This window comes from Dipodomys merriami, unplaced genomic scaffold, assembly GCF_024711535.1.
Source record: "Dipodomys merriami isolate MVZ:Mamm:240054 unplaced genomic scaffold, mDipMer1.0.p SCAF_21, whole genome shotgun sequence".
Classification (NCBI taxonomy): Eukaryota; Metazoa; Chordata; class Mammalia; order Rodentia; family Heteromyidae; genus Dipodomys; species Dipodomys merriami.
The window spans coordinates 22,207,849-22,228,655 of record NW_027203493.1 but is presented as its reverse complement, the minus strand read 5'-3'; the positions used below and the strand labels follow the sequence as shown (position 1 = coordinate 22,228,655).

The window sequence follows — 20,807 nt, the reverse complement described above, 5'->3', positions numbered from 1 at the left end:
GACACACTGTCAGTTATGAAATCTCAACTCTGTCCCCAAGGACAAAAAGGAGGAAATAACTATAGAAATAATTCTGTAGCGAGTGTTGTTATACCATGACGCCACTTCTAAAACTTTCCCCTAAAGCTAGTTCCTGGAGCATTGTAAGTCAATAAATTCATATCCTTCTTGGCATCCAACCCCTTAGTTTTGAGCTAATTAGACAAAAAGTGTTTACTACTCAGGTGCCATGGGAAAGAGAAGAATTGCTGAATGTGTTTCTGCCTTCAAGGAAATTTCTAACAATATGGGGGGAGAAAAAAAGGTAAAGAAATAAAGCCCTGTAAAATAGAAGCAAAACAAAACAAGCAAATGAAAAGAATAAAAATGACACAGAATTCTACCAGTTATAAGCTTTATCATAGGAACCATTATATATTAAATTAAAACTCATGTATTCTGCAAACCAACTCCAACTAAATTAAAATCAACTACATTACTATGTTAACATAATCTGAGTCTGAAAATTAGTACTCAAAGTAACAACAAAACATTCCAGCTTGATAGGGTACCATCAGCACTTGGAAGATTAAGACAGGAGAATTGCAAGGTTGAGGTGAGCATGGGCTACTAAGGGAGAACCTATCTTAAAATAGCAGTAAGAACAACAAACCTGCTACAGTATGAAAATTAAAACGAAAAAATAAACCTTCTGATCTATTGTTCTTACTATGTCTTGTAACTTCCCAGCAATAGACAATACCTGACAAGAGAATACATTTTTGTTTTTTTCAATCTTTGAACTGACAGAGTCATCAAATAGGTAATTAGAAGAAAGCATGCCAAGACTATGGCCTTATCAACAGAATTTAGTAAGTATGTTCTAATTATGTACCATAGTAAGGCACTATGCTGGCCCTAGAGATACCAGTAAGACTCTTCTCAAGCAGTTCACAAGCCTAGTGGAAGAGGAGAGGCACACAGGAAACAAACAGAAGTAAAATAAAGATGGTGCTGATGTTGCTTGAATCATTGCTGTTGTAGTTTTTTCTTTAAAAGCATTTTAGTGACTAATAATTTGTCATTGGAAGTAACCAGAGAATACCACAGAGTAGTTCTCAATCAGAGGTGATTTGAAAACCCATAGTACAGGGGCAATATCTGGATCTATATCTATATCTATCCATATATATATATATATATATATATATATATATATATATATATAGAGAGAGAGAGAGAGAGAGAGAGAGAGAGAGAGAGAGAAAGAGAGAGAGAGATTTTAATAGTCAGGACTATGGATAGTGGCTGGGAATGAGGATGGTTATGTTCATCTAATAGAGGTCAAGAATGCTACTAAACATTTTACAATGCACAATATCAACCTTTACGACAAAGAATTATCCAGTGCAGAATGCTAGCAATGCCTAAATGAAGAAATCCTACTTTAGAACGAAGGAAATGATATCCATTGATGATTAGAATTTTCGCAGAGGTTTCTTTGGAGTATAGGAATTTTGGAGCTAGACAGCTATGTGAACAAACAACAAAACACTCCCTACAAAAGCCTGACATGGGATAAACTGGGATTGAGGAGGGTATGGAAGTAAAGAGGTTGTTTAACATTTAGGTTGAGGCAGCTTATGGTGGCTTCTGAATGCTTAGACTATATATATATATATATATATATATATATATATATATATGCTTAGATTTTATATATATATGTATATGCTTAGATTTTATATATATATGTATATGCTTAGATTATATATATATATATATATATATATATATATATATATAAAATTTTTGACCATAGAAACTACTGAAGGATTTAAAATTTTGAAGCAATAGCTAGAACTATGTTTTAGAAGTACAACCAGAGGGAGAAGCTTTGTTTCTTAGTAGAGAGCAAAACATTTTTTTCTTTGAGAATAAGTCCCCTTTGTTTACATATTATTTGTTGTTGAATTGATAATTGTAAGGTACTAAAGCTATAGAAAAGAAAGGAGAAATTCTACATGGGACCAGATATGGTACCATGGTACCATGAAGTTGCTAAGTTCCATCATACTTAGGTCAAGGTGAGATGCAGTAAGGAAATGATAAAGCACAAGAGGATCACAGGGAACAGTTCAGAGATTTGAATTGTCATCCTTCTACATGACCTCCAAATCAGTAATGACTACAAAAACCACATCATATTTGTTATGTGTGGAGTTTCTCTGGAAAATGCCTATCTTTGAGTGATGGAGGATTAGGGGAGAAGGGTAGTGATGGTGGGGTAATAGTGGCAGATATAGGGCAAAGCATGTGGTCCTTCTATAAGCAACTGCATCTCTTCCTTCTTCCTTTTGTAGTGTATATTCCTGTCCTGTCATATATGTGACATGTGCTATGCTTGCTCTTCTCTCTTGTTCTTCTTGCTACTCAGCATGCTTCTTTTATCTACCCAATGAACTTCTGTCTACCACTCCACACGTCCATTCTCACTGATCAGCCTTTGTCTTTACTGAAGTGTTTATTTTCCTCAGCTAGAGAATATATACTTCAGAGGTTACCACATTTTATTCATCTCTGACTCTCCAGCCAATAGCAAAGTGTCTAACATTATCCACACTCAGTGATCATTTATTGAGTAAATGAATAAAAAGAGCATGGCTCTGGGCCTACACAGCCTCTGTCTGGCTATTGTTAAAACTATTATTTCTCTTCCTTGTTAATTTTATCTTTCAACCTTCATCTCCTAGCTTAAATATTTCCTTCCGATAGATGATATGCTATCAGGAAGGGAGGGGGAACTGTATTATGGCTTTAAGCCTTGCATGAATGGGCTAAGATGATGTTTTAATATGCTTTTTAGAGTACTTCCACGTTATTAATTTAACATTGACCTGCTTATTAAGATTCCATTATTAAGGAAACAATTATAAAAAATCATTAAGAACATTTCTACAGATCTTAGCCACTGACTCATCTCACTGGTTCTCAATGAACTTGACTTGAACTTCCTTTATTCAGAGTTTATCAGGTAAAATGTTATCTTTTCAAACACTTGTTCTTAGTCTGTTTTTTGTGTGTGTGTTTTTAAAATTGTTACTGTTAATGTGAAGAACATTCTCTATAGAAACCTCTGCATATGGGGAGAAATGCCCAGGTATTGTTTAAAGACTACTTTCTGTTGTTAAAAATAATCTTAATTTTTATTATGTTTAAATAGTTGTGCAAAGGAGTGTCAGATAAATCAGTTTATAAGTACAGGTATTTTGATTCATGCCATCCCTTCTATCATGTCTTCCATCTTTTCCCAACCCACCCATAAACTCAAGTTTCATGGTCTCATTTTCACATATGTATACTGAATATGACTATATTTACCCACTCTTCCGCTCTCCATTTGCTGAAGATTGCTTCCTAAAGCATCTTCTCCCATGCTGGTATTAGGTAACGTATCTAGCTCAGCAATCCACAAGAATTTCCTTTAAGTGGAACTACAAAGCATATGACTAAAAGCTATATTTAGAATGTAGGTATTTTGCTTGGTCAAATGGGGCTTGTTTTTTGTTCTTCATTCCTTTGAGTTTAAATAGGAAAACTGTAAACCATCCAGGCTTCTTTTTTTTTAATAGAGTGTGCTTCTTGTGGGGTCAGTAAAATATAATGTGAATTCTGAACTTAGAAGTAAGAGAGATATCTCTTTGGTTTATGTTGCTACTGGATGATCATAATCTCATCTGCCTTGAGGAACTTTGGTGTGGAAGTTGTGGCATTATGGCCAGTCCCCTTTCATTCCTCCCTTGCAGTCGTCACATTGTCTGAAGATGTAAGCCCCTGACTCACTCTTTCCAACAATATGCCTGTCACAATTCTTAAGGGATATCCATATACAGGATCCATACATAGGCTCATTTCAATACTCTGGCCTCTGAGTCCTTTGATCTCTTTTTCTCTAATGGTCTCATTCTCCCCAGCCTCAGCCACTCATTCACACAGAATAGTCCCCTTATATTCTAACTTGATAAAGACAGAGCTATCATATCTGTCCATGGTCAGCAGTCCTCTCTAGGACTACTATTTCATTGCTTTTCCACTCACAGTACCTACTACCCTAACTTAAAATTCTTTGACCCGATAATACATTTGACTTATCTTTTCTTTGTCTGTCAGATTTCATATGTCCTCATTATCTCCTTATTCATCCTAGATCTTAATAGTTACTCACTCTATATACCTTTAGCTTCCTGGTTCTCCTGGTTCCTTCTTTGGAAAAACTTTAATCCTAGGGCTGGGAATGTGGTTTAGTGGTAGAGTGCTTGCCTAGCATGCATGAAGCGCTAGGTTCGATTCCTCAGCACCACATACACTAGGTCTCAGAACTTAAGGACTAGAGATTTTGGTCTAGAAATTTTGGAGAGGTTCTCTTCATCCTTATCATTTTCTTTCCATCAGCATATGCATGCTGTATTTCTTGTAGTAAAATCTTCTTCATAAAGTCTTCCTATTTTTCATATCCCCTTCATTACAAAACTCTTTCAAAATGATGCCCACACAATATTTCGGTCCTAATTCACTCTCTATCTTCTGAGCAGTTTTAATTATCTTCATCTGAAACATTCCACCAAAACATCCCAGTTAGTATTCCCAATGACTTCCATATTGTCAAAGCAAAGCATCAGTTCTCAGTTCTCATCTTACAGGAAACAACTGATTGCTCCCTCCATTGTAAGACTTTCTTCATCTCACTTCTAGGATATCATCTATTTGAGCCTTTTCTGATCTCATTGCACATTTTATTTTAAAATGGTCCTTCTGCTGGGCCCTGGTGGCTCATGACTGTAATCCTGGCTACTCAGGAGGCTGAGATCTAAGGATCACAGTTCAAAGCCAGCCTGGGTAGGAAAATCTGTGAGACTCTTATCTCCAATTAACCACCAGAAAACCAGTAGTGGCACGGTGGCTCAAGGGGTAGAGTATTTACCTTGAGCTAAAGAGCTCAGGGACAGTGCTCTGGCCCAGAGTTCAAGCCCCACAACCGACAAAATAAATAAAATAAATTAAATTAAATGGCTCTTCTTTATCTCCCTGACCTGTTAATTTTGTAGGGTTTGCAAGATTCCATCCCTAGGATAGAATGACTCACTAAGTGATCTCATTCAGTCTCTTAACTACATGCTCTCTATGTACTGTCCAATGGAAATGTAATGCAAGCCACAAATGTGAGTCTAGATTCAATTTTGTATTTTTAGCAGTCATATTTTAGAATAATTTGGTCACAAGTTAGAATAATTTTAATGACATTTTATTAACCCAATGTGTCAAGAATTTTAACATATCCATATGTAATTGATTTGTGAAATATTCAATGAGGCATTTTTCATGCTAAGTACTTGAAATCAAGTGTTATACACTTACTGCATATCTCAGTTAGGACTAGCCACACAAAGTGCTTGGTAGCCACGTGCTACTAAACTAGCCACCACAGATATATCAGCTTTTACTGAGTTAAGATAGAAGCCATCGGAAAAATTTGAGAGGGGAAATGACTTGAATAGACTTGTTTTAAAAAGACCATTCTGAGCCAGGCACTGGTGGCTCATGCCTGTAATCCTAGCTACTCAGGAGGCTGAGATCTGAGAATCATGGTTCAAAGCCAGCCCAGGCAAGAAAGTCCATGAGACTCTTATCTCCAATTAACCATCAGAAAACCTGAAGTGGCGCTGTGGCTCAAGTAGTAGAGAACTAGCCTTGGGCTGAGAGCTGAAGTACAGCGCCCAGGCCCAGAGTTCAAGAACCACAACCGACAATAAAAATAAAAATAAAAATAAATGAATAAAAAGGCCATTCTGGCTGTGCTGTGGAAATTGGACTACATGAGTGCAAGGAGGGAGCAGAGAGACCAGTTATGAGATAATGCAGTAAAACATGAGGGTTGTTGTGCCGAAGGCAGGTAGAAGCAACTCCTTTTTTGAGATAAAATACACAAGATTCCTAAGTGGACTGTACAGAAAGAAAGGTATCCAAGAGGACTGCTTGGTATGTTTTGTTAAATCTGTGTTATTGAAACAATGGCAAGAATGACGTTGCCTTTAATTTAGATGGAGACGTTTTGGAGGACGGCTTAACTCTACAAGTTGACCCCCAAATCAACAGGTGTGGAGGCCTTTTTGAATAGTGATACATATCATGAAGAAAAATCTCCACAAACTTGACAGAGGAAGTGTTGTTTAGACGGGCTTGTCAGTGAAAGCGTTCTTGAAGAAGTTCTTTTGAACTGAGATGCCAAGAAAGGTATAAAGCTACAAAACAAATATCTGGCAGAAATCTATTTCAGACAGAGGACTGAACAGATAAAAGCCCAGAGAATAGGAATGTCTGAGGAATGTAACAGTAAGATGGGAAGGTGTGCCAACCTTGACATACTGAACCTCAACAGCTGAGAAGTTTGGATTCTGTTTGGTGAACAAAGGAAAGTTTGGGAAGTTGTAAACAAAAAAATGACTTGGTTTGATTTTTTATTCCAAGAGAAACGGATTCCTAGATGGCAAATAGATACATGGTATCACCGTTATTATTGCTATTATTTACGACAGAGTACAAATATAGAAGTGAGGAGGGCAGCTAGATGCTTTCATATTAGGTGGGAAAGGCATTATATTGCTCTTTCCATTACATAGCTCTCCTGCCTCTCTGCCTGTCTTTTCTTGATTTCAAGAGGTTGCTGGAGATTAAAAAAAGTGTTCTTAATCTCTGAATCCTTTGGTATACCCTGCATTACGTCCACCCGATAGTAGGAGATTCAGACTATATGGAGTAAATTATGAGATTTTCTCATCAAGGCTCAGATGTGGGTGTGCTTGCATGTGTGTAGTGCATATTTGTATTTCTTGTATGTAACACAGTATCTGTCTCATAATTAAGACTCATAAAGTGTTTGGTGGTGTGGGGCAAGACATAATCGGTTGACTGACACAGATGCTTAGATAGCCAGAGGCAGTAAAGAAGGTTTGGACCTTGTTTAGGAGGAGAGTAGGAAGAAGGCAGGAAAAGTGGAGCATGTTGAAAGAAAGGAGGTGGGTAGAGACATCAGCTTTGAGCAAGCTAAGGACAGGTTTGGCCTACTTTTTATTTTGGCCTCAGGCTGGCCTGGTTTCATTGACTCCATGCGATCTCCATGTGTGGGAATGGCTGAAATGGTTTGATCATCCAGGGACTGTAATCCATCATCCAAAGTCTTTGCTAATGAGATAGGTCTGTTCAGCCTCACACAAAGCCATGCCTACAGGAATTTGCCATCCAGCATCACAGCTCTCTCTGTCACTACTGATGCTACAAGTCCAAGCACACACAAGATGACAGGCTAAATTCAAGGTTTCTGGCAATCCTCTTCTGGCTGGGACAGATGTCCTGAGGCCTAATCTCAGGCTGGCAGAGAGTTAAATGCTGGTCTTGTCTGTGCTTTGCTGCATGCACTTTGATTCTGTCCCCCACAAATCTGTGGACCAAGAAGACAATATTTGGTACCAAGTAAATAACCTATGTCTGGTTGTTTTTCAGTCCCAGAAGTCTTGTGTTGTTGTTGTTGTTCGTTTTTCTACCTTCAAGTCTCTGCAACCATTTGAAATCTGCCACTCAGTGCCAGAAGTTCCAGTCCTTTAGATTAGAAATCTACACCCATAGCTGATGAACCATTAGACTGCCACACTTGGCATCTGAGCACAGCCAACAGGGCTGGTTACGAATGCATCATTAATTACTGAATGTAATCACATTAGACCCAAGGATGGAGACACCTTACTCATTGCTATTTTATATCTGGATTGTATATGTGTACATTTTAAAATTATTCATTTTTTACTTTTAATTAGGATATGGGGGTTGGGGATGGCATGCCTTGTGCTGCCTTAATCATTCTAATTCTGGAGAGAGAAGGATAGGAAAAGATTTTCCTTTTTCTATCAACAATTGTTCTCATTTCTACATAAAGAGGGTGGAAACTTGGTTCCTCCCTCATCTCCTTTAGGCAATGAGTCCATGGCTCAGATTCATAAAGGTTGTTGACTTTGACTTTGGGATGCCCCGCTCTGTTTTTCCCCTCCCTTCGTACTGCCTAACACAACACATAAGTCCTTCTAGCCAACACTCCCTAAGGGTGGGGTAAGAAACACTGCTATTGAAGTCATCTTATTTTAAGCTTTGAGTAATCGGCTTTTTATATTCACCAAAATAAGTCAAGTTGGTAGCATATTCTCCTTTGTTCTTACATCTGACATGTACTTAAAGTTCAAATGGTGGTAGAATGAATCACATTACTTGCATTCTTGTAACTAACTGCAAAATATCTCAGGCTTAGGCCCAGAAACCCAAGGAAGATGGCCTGCTGCCATATATTATCAACTCCCTATTCTGCTAATGAATTGCATTTGTTATATACTGCCTTGTTCTAATGGAAGACTGCTGCCATGCTATTACTGCACATCATTTCCCTCCCTTTGAGAGAAAGTCAACATTTCCCCTACCCTATCCTACACACTTTCTCACTTCTTAGCCTTACTACTTGGTACATAGCCTTTTTTAGCTCCAATTTCCTCATAAATAAGATAGAGATTATACAAAACACATTACCAATGCCACCGGGTTATTGGGGATCAAACGAGATAATGGATACTTTCATTCGGCAAATGTAGGCTATTGATGATCATTTACTTTTTGCTCTTCCTTAGCTAGCTACATGGCATGAGGTGTGTACCTTGCACATTTGTTCCAGTTGTAGAAATCTTGGTGCCTCTGGAACGTTGAAGACCATTTCAAAGCCTTACGAAAACAGAGAAATGAAGCAATATAAGAACATTTTGTTAATGGCTATTTCTTTCCCTTATCATATTTGTTAAGCATTGTTCAGTTGGATATGTGTTGCCTGCTGAAACAAAAAGCAATATTTTATGCTCTATAAAAATTGTGATCAAGCATAGTAATAATTATATCCAAATAGCCTTCATTCAAAATTTACTTTCTTTTTGATACTTTTCCTTTTTAAAATAGATTTCTTTTCCTTTTCTTTCTTTTTTTTTGAAACAGAGTCTGTCTGTGTAGCCAGGCTTGCCTTGAATTTATTATCCTCCTGATGAGTAACTCCAATGTTATGCTTATATGGGTACACCACAATGCCCAGTTTTACCCATGATCAATAAAAGGAAGGAAGCTCCATGCTACTTAATCTAATTAAGCAGAATAAGAAATTTTAACCCTTGATTTACAAATAGCTGATTCTATGTCAGAATGAATTTTGAGAAGAAGAGCTCTGAGAGCTTTACTATATTCCTCATTTTTGCTATTGTACCCTGTGAGAAAGATGAATCAATGAAGATATGAGATGGGCATAAACTTTTGAAAATTATAGAATCACATCAATTGTGAAATCTCCTCACCCCTTTTTTATTTACACATTCAAAGTATTTTCTATAAGTTTTACAATGAATAACATAATCTATATTTAATAAAAATATATTAAAATATATTTATATTTACACTTTTTTCCATAATGGATTAAAAAATTTTTTTTATTGTGAAAATACTGTACAGAGGGGTTACAATTACATGGGCAAGATAATGAGTACATTTCTTATCAAGCATTGTAGCCTTTGTTTCCCTTTCCCATCCTTCCCAGCCACCCCCTGCACCCCACCCAATCCTCCCTGTTACCCCCCCTCCCCTACCCCACACCAAAGTTGTAAAGTTCATTTTTTGACATAATGACTTGTACATCTCATTGTTGAAATGGGCTCACCTGTATCCCTATTTAAACGATTTGTTTTTTCCCTTCCCCTCCACAAATTATACCAACATCAAATACAGTGAAAGCAGGGGTTATACTGTGGGGGAGGGACATACAAAGCAACAAAGAAATAATCTTATAAATGTGTTAGAAACAATTGCATGAAAGAAAAAAAATTTGAATATGTATCTTAGGGTTCATTTCCCTAACATCACCTTATCTGACCTTGTCTGTTTGACTCAGACATATACTAGATATTGCAAATAAGGGAAACCATGGGACCTATGTTTCTTTGGGCCTGGCTTACTTCACTTAATATAATTTTTTTCCAAGTTTTTCCATTTCCTAACAAATGGGGCAATGTCATTCTTTCTGATGGAGGCATAGAATTCCATTGTGTATGTATACCACATTTTCTTGATCCATTCATCTACTGAGGGGCATCTGGGTTGGTTCCATATCTTAGCTATGGTAAATAATGCTGAAATAAACATAATTGTGCTGGTAGCTTTAGTGTGGTCTTGTTTGTAAACATTTGGGTAAATGCCCAAAAGTGGGATTGCTGGGTCATAGGGGAGATCTATGTGGAGTCTTTTGAGGAACCTCCATACTGCTTTCCAAAGTGGTTGAACAAGTTTACACTCCCACCAACAATGCAGTAAGGTTCCCTTCTGGCCACATCCCCTCCAGCATCTGTTGTTATTAGAGTTCTTGATTATAGCCATTCTAACTGAGATGAGGTGGTATCTCAATGTTGTTTTGATTTGCATTTCTTTTATGGCTAGGGAGGTTGAGCATTTCTTCATGTGTCTATTGGCCATCCTTCTTTCCTCTTCAGAGAAGTTTCTCTTTAAGTCTTTAGCCCACTTATTTATTGAACAGTTGTTTCTTTGAGGATTTGTTGTTGGGGGATTTAATTTTTTGAGTTCCAAGTATATTTTAGACATGAGACCCTTGTCTGTTGTATGGCTAGTGAAGATCTTCTCCCAATCTGTGGGCTTTCTATTGATCTTGCTAGCTATGTCCTTTGCCATGCAGAAGCTCTGCAATTTCATGCAATCCCATTTGTCCAACCTTTCTTTGATTTGTTGTGTTTCTTGGTCTCTATTAAGAAAATTTCAGCCTGTGCCAAGGAGACCTAGGGTTTCTCCTATTCCATCCTGTAATGTTTTCAGGGTGTCTGCTTTGACTTCGAGGTCTTTGATCCATTTGGAGTTGATTCTGGTGCAGGGTGAATCTCTTACCAATTTTATTGACAAGCAAACAGGCTAATAGGTTACATTAACAGAATTTTTGTTTTTGTCAGCCCTGGGCTTTGAACTCAGAGCCTTGTTATTGCTAGGTCCTGCTCATAGGTTTTATATCATAAGGATTTAAACATACCTGTGCTATATCCTATGGACTATCTAATTCAGTACAACATATAGCATTTCCATTTTTGAGACAAAAAAATCCTTCCAAAATTTCAGTTTCTTCCCTCTACTTGGCAGATTCTACTGCTTTGATTTAAAACACAATGCATCTCCTCCATCTTCAAAGTAATAAAGATATGGTTATTCAGATGGTCCTTGACCATGTGATGCAAATTTCATAGTTAAGGATGGTGTCAAGGTAGCACGCATTTGTAGAAAAACATATTTTAAGGTTTGAATTGTGATCTTTTTCTGGGGCTGGACAATTGTCCCAATGCTGGGCAGAGACGGTAAACTTTCAGTTTTCAGTCAGGTATGGGACTATGAGGGTTAATAGCTGATAGTCTATAGTGGGCAATGTTGCTAAGCATTTGATGTTTGGTAGATTAGATGTTTTTAAGGCACTTTGATGTACAATATTTTTAGCTTACAGTCAGGTTGTTGGGAATCTCACTTGATGGAACCTCACTTTAATCCAAGGAGCATCTGCATTTGAAAATTATATATGAATCTACAAAAGAAGTTTAAAATATGATAATTTTATTAGTAGTTACTCAAATGTAAAGGCATAAAAACATATTAGTACTAGGGTGGAGAGAATTTTTATGAAGCTCTAACAATTCTCTTGTTATTTACATTCAATATGTCCAATTGTGTCATGTGGTTTTAATAGAATTAGCATACACATAGCACATTTAGCTATCCTTTATAGTAAAGGTTTCTCTGGATGCAAAGGCAACAGCAAGGCAGCTATGAGAATGTACCAGCAGATGTGTGTTGCGATGGTTATTTGGGCTGCAGTTTTTGTCAATGAAACTCCAGACTTATTTGCTGGTGGGAAATTGAACCTCAGATAAGACTTCAGGCCTCCTTATAGGTTTTTTGTTTGTTTGTTTTTTAATTGTACTGTGGTTGAACTCAGGGCCTTGCATTGGTAGGCAGGTCCTCTACCACTTGAGTTATGTCCTCATTTCCTTTTGCTTTAGTTGTGTTTGGATAGTGTCTGATTTATACACAGGTAGGTCTGAACCTTGATCCTACTATTTTAAGCTTCCTGCATAACTAGGATCATAGGTACATACCACTGCCCCCATCTATTGGTTGAGATGGGGATCTGGTGAACATTTTGCCCAGGCTAGTCTCCAACTGTGTTTCTCCTGATCTCAGCTATCCACGATTACAGGCTTGTGCTATCATGCCTATGTCCCTACTTACAGTTAATGTTCATTCTTTTTCAGCCAAATAGGAGCCACTTACAAATAAAATACCACTCTGAGCATAATGCAATCTCTTTCTAATGAAAAACTTGCAAATGACATTAGCATCAGCAATCTAAAGATGAGGAAAGCAAATGAGTCCATTTCTTTCAACAGGAAAGGAAATGATTACTTATTGAATGCTTTCTTTATAACTTACATGATCTGATCCATGGCTCATAAAAAGTCTGCAGAGAAAATATAACTATTCACATTTTTGTAGATAAGAGGTGAGTAAGTATCTTGTCCAAACTCAAAATTCAGATTCAAGTTATAAGCTGGCATGGTTTTTCCCACTATATCAATAACACTTCTTAGTTTAAAAAAATAAAAGCCATAAAATACATGATATGACAAGTAATTTTTCAAAGAAATACAAAAATAAGAATAGTTTTAGTCAATGGTTGAACATTTTAAAATTCTGAGTTTAGGCAGGCGGTGTTTTCACCAATGCACTTTATTTCCTTCTGTCTGCCACAAGCTGGAGCTACTGTATAAAAACCAGTCACTTTGACTGAAAACTGTAACTTTGGGATATGGCCAAACTACTTTTGTTCTGAAGTAGTTTGGAAGCGAACTTTGGAGAATTAAATATTGCGAGATAAAATGCCATAGAGGACTAAGCAATTGGTCTAGGCCTTTTACTAGTTAAGTGATTCTGGATAGATTATTTTTACTATTCTGGATAGATACTTTTACTGGATAGATTTTTAACTCCCAGTTTAGTTGTTAACTGTCTACAACAGCCCTAATTTTCAGGAAGCACTGTAGCGATAATCAAATGTTAAGAGCTTTTGGGGGGCCTATTCCATAGTATGCCTTCATGTTATTTGTCTTTATTATTCATTTAATTATCTCTAATGTAGCCCAAGGGCTGCTGGATTCATTGTAGTTACAATTCATGTTACCTTAGCCTGCATATAGCATGTAGGAAGTACTAGGTAACCTGCCATTACTTGGTGCTTAGATGTTATTTGGTAAGATCAATGTCCTAATAATGACACTGTTGGACATAAAAAGAACTACAGCATTCTCTGATTTAGGGATTGGGACCATATTTAAACAAAGGGCTCATTTGTTTATGTCAATCACTGGATAGAGCTAGAACTCCAGTGAGCAGCAGGATCCAGAGTAAAACAAATATTTAAGTTTCTCTTAGATGAAATACACTGGCCTATGAGAAGATAGCGTCACTGTAGTGGCAGTAAGATAGTACCCACACATGGAGGTAATTCTGCTTGAAAATCCAAGGAAAGGAAACTGCTACAGGTACATTTGAGCTTGGGCAGATTCTTTGGATTAAGAGCAGTATTTCCTAAGCTCTCCCAAAGAAATCTTGTCTCACATGGATCAAGTTTTCATTGTCAAATAAGAACAAGAAGTATGCCATATTGTAACTCTTTTGCATTTTAAGGAGTCACAATGTATTTGTGCATTTTAAGGCTCTGAAGTATATTGTGAGACTCAACCATTCTCCTTGTCATATAATTATTCTTCCATTTTTCCTGTGAATATGTTTAAAGAAAATTTTGGAAACCTAGATAAATAAGATTTGGAAGTGAATGAATAGTCAAATGTTTGTTTACACTATTTAACACATAAAATTTGATGAATGTGTGTCTACATAGTTTCATTTAGAAAATGGAATATTACTTTTTTGAACCTAATTTTCATATCATTTTTATTCCTCACTTATATTTTTATAAGAAAGATAAGTGTTTTTTTCATTATTGAAATCAATTCTTGAGTCATCTAGCAGCACCTGAAAGTATTTTTTTTCACTTTTTTGAAATACCATGTTTTGTATGTGCCTGATCTAGCACAGGAGATTTTACCCATAGTTTAAAGTATTCACTTATGTAATACCAGGATTTTTAAAAATGTGGTGCCAGGGATCAAACTTTATGCCTTATACATGCTATAAAATCATTGTACAATGACTCTACTACTGACCTAATGCCAATATTTTTTAAAATCTTGTAAGGATTTTTTATGATCAAAAAATAAAATTGTGAGCTTATAGTTTCAGAAATAAATAGTATTCATTAAATTTATTTGATTTCTGTTTAATGCTTTTGATAGGTAACTTCTTAGCTGCTCAAACTAGCATTGATTTGGTTAATGTGTCTGCCCTAAATAATTCTTTGTTGTATGAAAAAAGCAATGACTACAGTACAGTAATAGAAACCTGCCTTCCTTTTCCTCCTCCTTTATTTCCTATTCTTTCTCATCCTTCTTCCCTTTTCTCTTCCCCATTTCTCCCTTTCCTCTTCCTCCTCCTCCTCCTCCTCCTTCTCCTCCTCCTCCTCCTCCTCCTCCTCCTCCTCCTCCTCCTCCGCCTCCTTCTTCCCTTTTATTGGTGATAACACAGTGAGGAGATATTGCCATCAGAGGTTTTTTGTTTTTTGTTTTGGCAGGAATGAGTTGCTATAAACTGCTATAGATAAGAGAGATTAAAAATGTATAGTTATAATTATATTCATCCCCCCCCTAATTTTGGTAATTTTCGTTTATTTTTCTTTCAGAAATTACATCTTTTGAAAAATTGTGACTGTCCACTTCTGTCCATGAGACACTTGATCCAGAGATTTTTTTTAATAGAACCCATATTCCACTGATAGGCAATTAGACCACAGAAGAAGCCCAAGAGAAGGTAAAGACTTGGGGATATATGCGTGGCCCCTCATATTCTAGGAAGAATCTCAGACTTTAATATTCTACAATTTTTTCCTAGATATTCTCAGGAAGCCATCAGCCCTATTACACCATTTCCCTGAAAATGTGAACAGTAAGGACCCATTAGAAAGTAAGAGTTGGAGGTGAGTGAAGAAAGCACTTGTGTAATGTATTCTTTTTCTTTATGTATCTTCTTCCCACTCCCAAATCAGTCACAGAAACCCCAGATGGAGATGCTGCGTGCTCCCAATGGGATGGGATGTTCTGGGCAATGGGAAGTCTCATTTGTGAATTGAATTTGAGTGCTGGGAAAGCATATTGGCTAATGTTTCAGCCCTTTGGCTGAATTCATAGCTTCGACAACAAATGCTTGTGGTTGAAGTTACACAATTCTCATTTCTCTCCATTTCCCCTCACTGGGACAAGCTTCCTCTGTGTACTTTTTTCTCTAATCGGAATGAGAGTCTGCAGCTACCTATTCTTGAGCCAATAGGCTGCCTCTGAGTTGTGCAGATGATAAAAGAGGGAATTGCCAGAAGAGAGTTAGAAAGCTAGGACTCTTCTTCTTTAGATACGGTTGATATAGAGGCAGTCAATCTCAGAGATAAAAGTCAGGCATGCCAGGGGAGAGGAATAATAATAATAATAATAATAATAATGCCTTATAGCTTTCAAAGCACTTTCACATTAATCACTTTTCCTTTGACCATTTCAGAAATTGATGCTATAAGATAAGTCTGTTCTCCATGAGAACATAGGCAAGGGCAGACTGGGTCTAATACCTGTTTATTTGTAATGAGCCACAAATCTGGCTGCTTACCAGAATGACCTAGAGAGATTATAAAAACACTATTATAAAATATATGACAGATTATAAAAATAGTGTTCTTAATTGTATCCACCTCTGGGACTCTCATGGTGTAAAACCTGGTTTTGAGTTCAAGAAATCAGGTGGTAGAGCACTTGCCTTGAGCTGAAGAGCTAAGGGACAGTGCCCAGGCCCAGAGTTCAAGTCCCATGACCGACCAAAAAAAAAAAGAAAGAAAGTTGAGTTCAAGAAATCTATAATTAAAAATAACTTCCACAGAGTTGCTCTCAATTCTGACTAAACATTAAAATCACTTGGGGAGCATTTAAAAGAATCTTGTGGACTAGCTTGCACTCCAGGCCAGCTAAATCAGAACATACAGAGTTCGCGCCGAGGTATCAGCAGTTTGTAAGATCCCAAATGATTCCGGTGTACAACCAAGTCTAGCATATCATAGACTGTTTTCTAGAGTTTTAGCACGCAAGTAGGGAAAGACAAGTGATGATCTTCAACCATTAAGGCCAGGACTCTCATCCTGGCTCCAACTCTTGGAAGTGTTACTTCTCTCTGAGTTCCACTTTTTTACTTTATCAAATGGAGAGAATGAGCAGTACTTAGCCCTCAGGAGTAACTCTCAAGCTATTTCTGCCATTTTCTCAAAAGCTCATTTAAATATTGTATGGTTCCCCTCTCAGTTACTTTCTTGATGCCTTAAATGTCTGCCGTACACAGTTGTACTTTGAGGTCATGAAATAACATTTCCACTGATGAAATAAGGTATGTCCTCAAAGCTTTACTTTTGTTGTTGCTTTGGTATATTCAGGCTTCTGAACCCTGAAATTATGGATGTGCCAGTTTGCTAAATGTTTACTCAGAAGAACAATTTTGTTTCAGGAGAACACTTTAGCTATTACTATTCACCTTCTCCACTCCTCCATCTAGCTCTTTGAGTTCCCCTGAATGTGCCCCCAAGCGCCTCTTGTTTAGTCCCATTCAGCAAATTAAGGAAAGTTCTAGTATGTGTTTCTTATTCAGTAAATGCTGAGTTCACTGTAACCCAGGCCTGCTGGAGAACAAATAAACCCATACTATGAACACCTACTCCCTTGCCTAACAATTTGTACTGGTTAGAACGGAATCTTCTAATATTAGGAATGGTAGCATGAGGATCATTTCATAACCACAAACACAGCTAAAGCAAGCCTGAAATTATGGATGACTCATTGTGAAAGGAACACTTGAATCATCTTGATCAACCTAGGGGGTTGATCAAATGGGGAAACTTCTGCATCAAACTCATACTGTGCCATTAGTCTTCTCTCTAATTGATTGTTATTGCTGGATTTGTCTTGACCACATTAGATCTATTTTTAAACCTCTCATAATTCCCTCCTCATGGAGTAACATATTGTTTTTTTGTGGTTCTCTTATTTATTGTGTTTTTACTTATTTCTTTTTTAAAAAATGAAGTGGTTAGCAAGTTGGGAATGCATATTATTTACCTTGAATAATATAGCACCTAATACAGTGGGTTCTAAGACATACATATTAAATATGCCATAACTCTTACATTCTTCTCCAGGTAGGCTAGTTGTTTCTAGAAGGCTCAGATGTTCTTTGGACACCATTTTCTCTAGAGTTCCAAGATCAGAGGAATGTTTACCATGACACATATACAAATGACAGAGGAAGAAGAGTAACAGAAGGAGGGAGACAGTGAAGGACAGAGGAATATGAACAAAGATGAGATCATGGAAGAACAAAAGAGAGGGTCAAACAGAGAAGACTGTATGCAATATACTATGTTAGTCTCTGAAGATAGAGATGCACCTAAGTGCCTAAAATACCTACTCTTGCAAAGTTTCTATTCATACAAGTGTCAGTGTGTTTCAGGGGAACAAACAACACAAAGGTAAGTGGATGAAGGCAATATCACAGTGTTAGATGGCTACAAGTGCAATAGAGAAAAAATAATTTAGGGTAAGTGAATGGAGAGTGGGCTGATGGTATTTTAAATAAGATCCTGAAGTAGGAGAGGATCAAGAGTTCCCAAGATGAAAGATCAGAGGATCTACAGTGGAGCTGGTGCAGGTGAGGGAGGAGGAGAAAAGATGTCAAAGGTGCTAAGTGAGGTAGATGGATGATAGTAGAAGATAAGCTTTGGAGTGGACTTTTAAGTCACTGCAGAGACCAGCATTTACACTGATTGAGATAGGAAGCTTCTGAAGATTGTTGAGGCTGAGAATTGATGGGAGTATTCTGGCTGCCACTTTGAGAGTAATAAAGAACAGGAGAGTAAGGGTGAAAGAAAAGAATCCAGTCACACAACTATGAGAATAAAAGTGGGAAGATCAGACCGATGATGGACGAGCAGGTAATAGATGTGAAGGAATCTAAACAGACTCTGAAAGTAGAACTAATGGGATTTTGTTTACATATTATGAGTAAAAAATACCTTGTATAACTCAGGGATGGATAATTTGCCAATAATATAGAAAGAGATACATATCCATCATCTATCTATCTATCTATCTATCTATCTATCTATCTATCTATCTATCTATCTATCTATCTATCATCTTTCTGATCTCCCAAGATTTTATGTAGAGGTATAAGCATTCAAACAAGCTTAATTATTTGTATCTGATGGTCTCACAGCTAATATGTGGTTATGTTGGATTTAGAACCAACTTTGAAGTCTCTACATTTTGTTCCCAATTGTCTTTTTAAAAAATTATCACTTTTAATCTTTACATAACTTTTATATCACTTCCACCTTCTTTTTGTCAATGTTAGGTATAAAATCCAGGTCCTTGAACTTTCTAGGCAAATGATCTCTCACAAACTGTATTCCCATGCTCTCTTCTCACTTTTGACTTAAATGTTGAGGTTGAGAGAGTTTAAAACAATTGGCTTAAAAAAATGAAATAATGGCTTAAGTCATTTAGCTAGCAAGTGAGAAAGCAGAGGTTCAAACATATTTTAACTCTAAGAGCCATATTTTTGTCAAACTATTTCCCCAATTTTATACATAATTATGAAATATATATAATTCATCTGCATATATCATATCCAGCACATGGTATGACAAAATAATGGTGTATTATTTGCTGATGTAGATTTGGACGGTGTATGTTGTTGTTCTCAAGAGAAAATGTAAAATAAAATAAATGATTCTTTCCCACCATCAAGCAAATTAGAAATATGCATTAATATTTCTTGGGTATATCACCTTTTAAAGAATTGACTAAACAACATACTGTGGATACTCTTACAATATACATTCAAAATATTCTCTAGTAAAAGAGACATGCATGGAAGAGCCAAGTGGGACTGAGGTAAGCTGGTACAAATAGGACCATAGATGCTTTTTAGAATTACCAAAAGTTAGATATCATAGATAACTCAACTAGTTGTGCAACTATTTGGTAAGTTGAATTTGTAGCCAGGCACTACTGGCTCATCCTTGTAACCCTAGCTACTTATGAGACTGAGACCTAGAGGTTTGATGTTTGAAGTCAAGCCAGGAAGAAAAGTCTTCATGACACCATATCCAATTAACCAGCCAAAAAACTGGGCTGGAGCCATGTCTCAAGTGATAGAGCACCACTCATAAGTAAGAAAGCCAAATGAGCTTCTGAGTTCAAGTCTTGGTACTGGGTAAATAGAGTGTGGGCTGATGGGATTTTAAATAAGTTCCTTATTTTAAAGAGAAGCTCAAGAGTTCCCAAGATGGAAGGTCAGAGGTTCTATAGTGGAGTTGGTACAGGTGAGGGTGGAAGAGAAGAGATGTCAGGGGTTGTTGAGTAAGTTAAATGGAAGGAAGGAAGGAAGGAAGGTATGAAGGAAGGAAGAAATGAAGGAAGGAAGAGATAGAAAGAGAAAGAAAGAGAAAGGAAGAGAGAAAGAAGGAAAGAAATGTAATTTGCTAGTAAAAGTTTCCAAAATAGCAAATAAATTATTTCCAGGAACAGATCGTTACATTGAAAAGTTCTGTTAAATACTTGAAGAAAAATTTACACAAATTTTATATAATGTTTCAGTAATAGATATGTGAAAAAAGATGAGATGGTAAACCTTTGATTCACTTTATGAGGCCATAGTTACTCAGGTACCAAAGACAGTTTAAACATTTTTTGGGGAGAATAAAACACTTTGAGCCTACTATGTCTTATAAAAATCCCCAATGCCTATAAATCTACAAGTAAACCAGTAAATGACAAATAATTACACTTGCACATGATTAATTAGTCTATAAACATTCACACAGTGAGAGCAAATGAGGATATTCTTAGGAGAGGATTACAAGGGCTCCAGAGCTATGTGCATATGATCATATAAAATGATGCTTATTGAAATAGACTCCAAGAAATGGAAGCAAGCATTTTTTAACTGTACCATTTATATTTCTTTTAGTTTTTCTTCTTTCCTTTTTTCTTTGGTTTATTCCCTACTGTCACTGGTTGTTATTTCTGTACCCTTTGTCACTTGTATAAGTTTATCTAATTTGGGGAGGGGAAAGAGAAAGCACAGAAATGGTGGGGAAAGGGTGAATCCACTCAACAGTGAAACCCACTAGATAGTATATTGGAAATGAACAATACAAATTTGGTGAGGAGGGAAGTCAGGAGGAGAAAAACTGGGAGAGATTGAGGGAGAGGTTGACACTGTTCAAAAGGGAATGTACTCATTACCTGACTTATATAACTGTAACCCCTCTGTTCATCACTTTTACAATAACATTTTTAAAAAATCTAAAAAATGAATAAATAAAATATTAACAAATTAAATTCTTTAATAAATAAAACAATAACACATTATGACCAAGTAGAGTTTATATTAGTAATGTAAATCTGTTTCAATATGGAAAAAATAATCAATATAATCCACCATATCAACAA

At 36.7% G+C, this 20,807-nt stretch overlaps 1 long non-coding RNA gene across 2 annotated transcripts in view; it reads left to right on the top strand.

Moving 5' to 3' along the window:
• Window positions 1-20,807, top strand: part of LOC138834030 (uncharacterized) — a 56,787-nt gene that overhangs the window by 22,519 nt on the left and 13,461 nt on the right. For both annotated transcript variants that reach the window (XR_011373986.1, XR_011373987.1), the window contains 2 exons: window positions 14,948-15,075; window positions 15,157-15,241. This is a non-coding gene — a long non-coding RNA (uncharacterized lncRNA). The remainder of the gene's footprint in view (window positions 1-14,947; window positions 15,076-15,156; window positions 15,242-20,807) is intronic.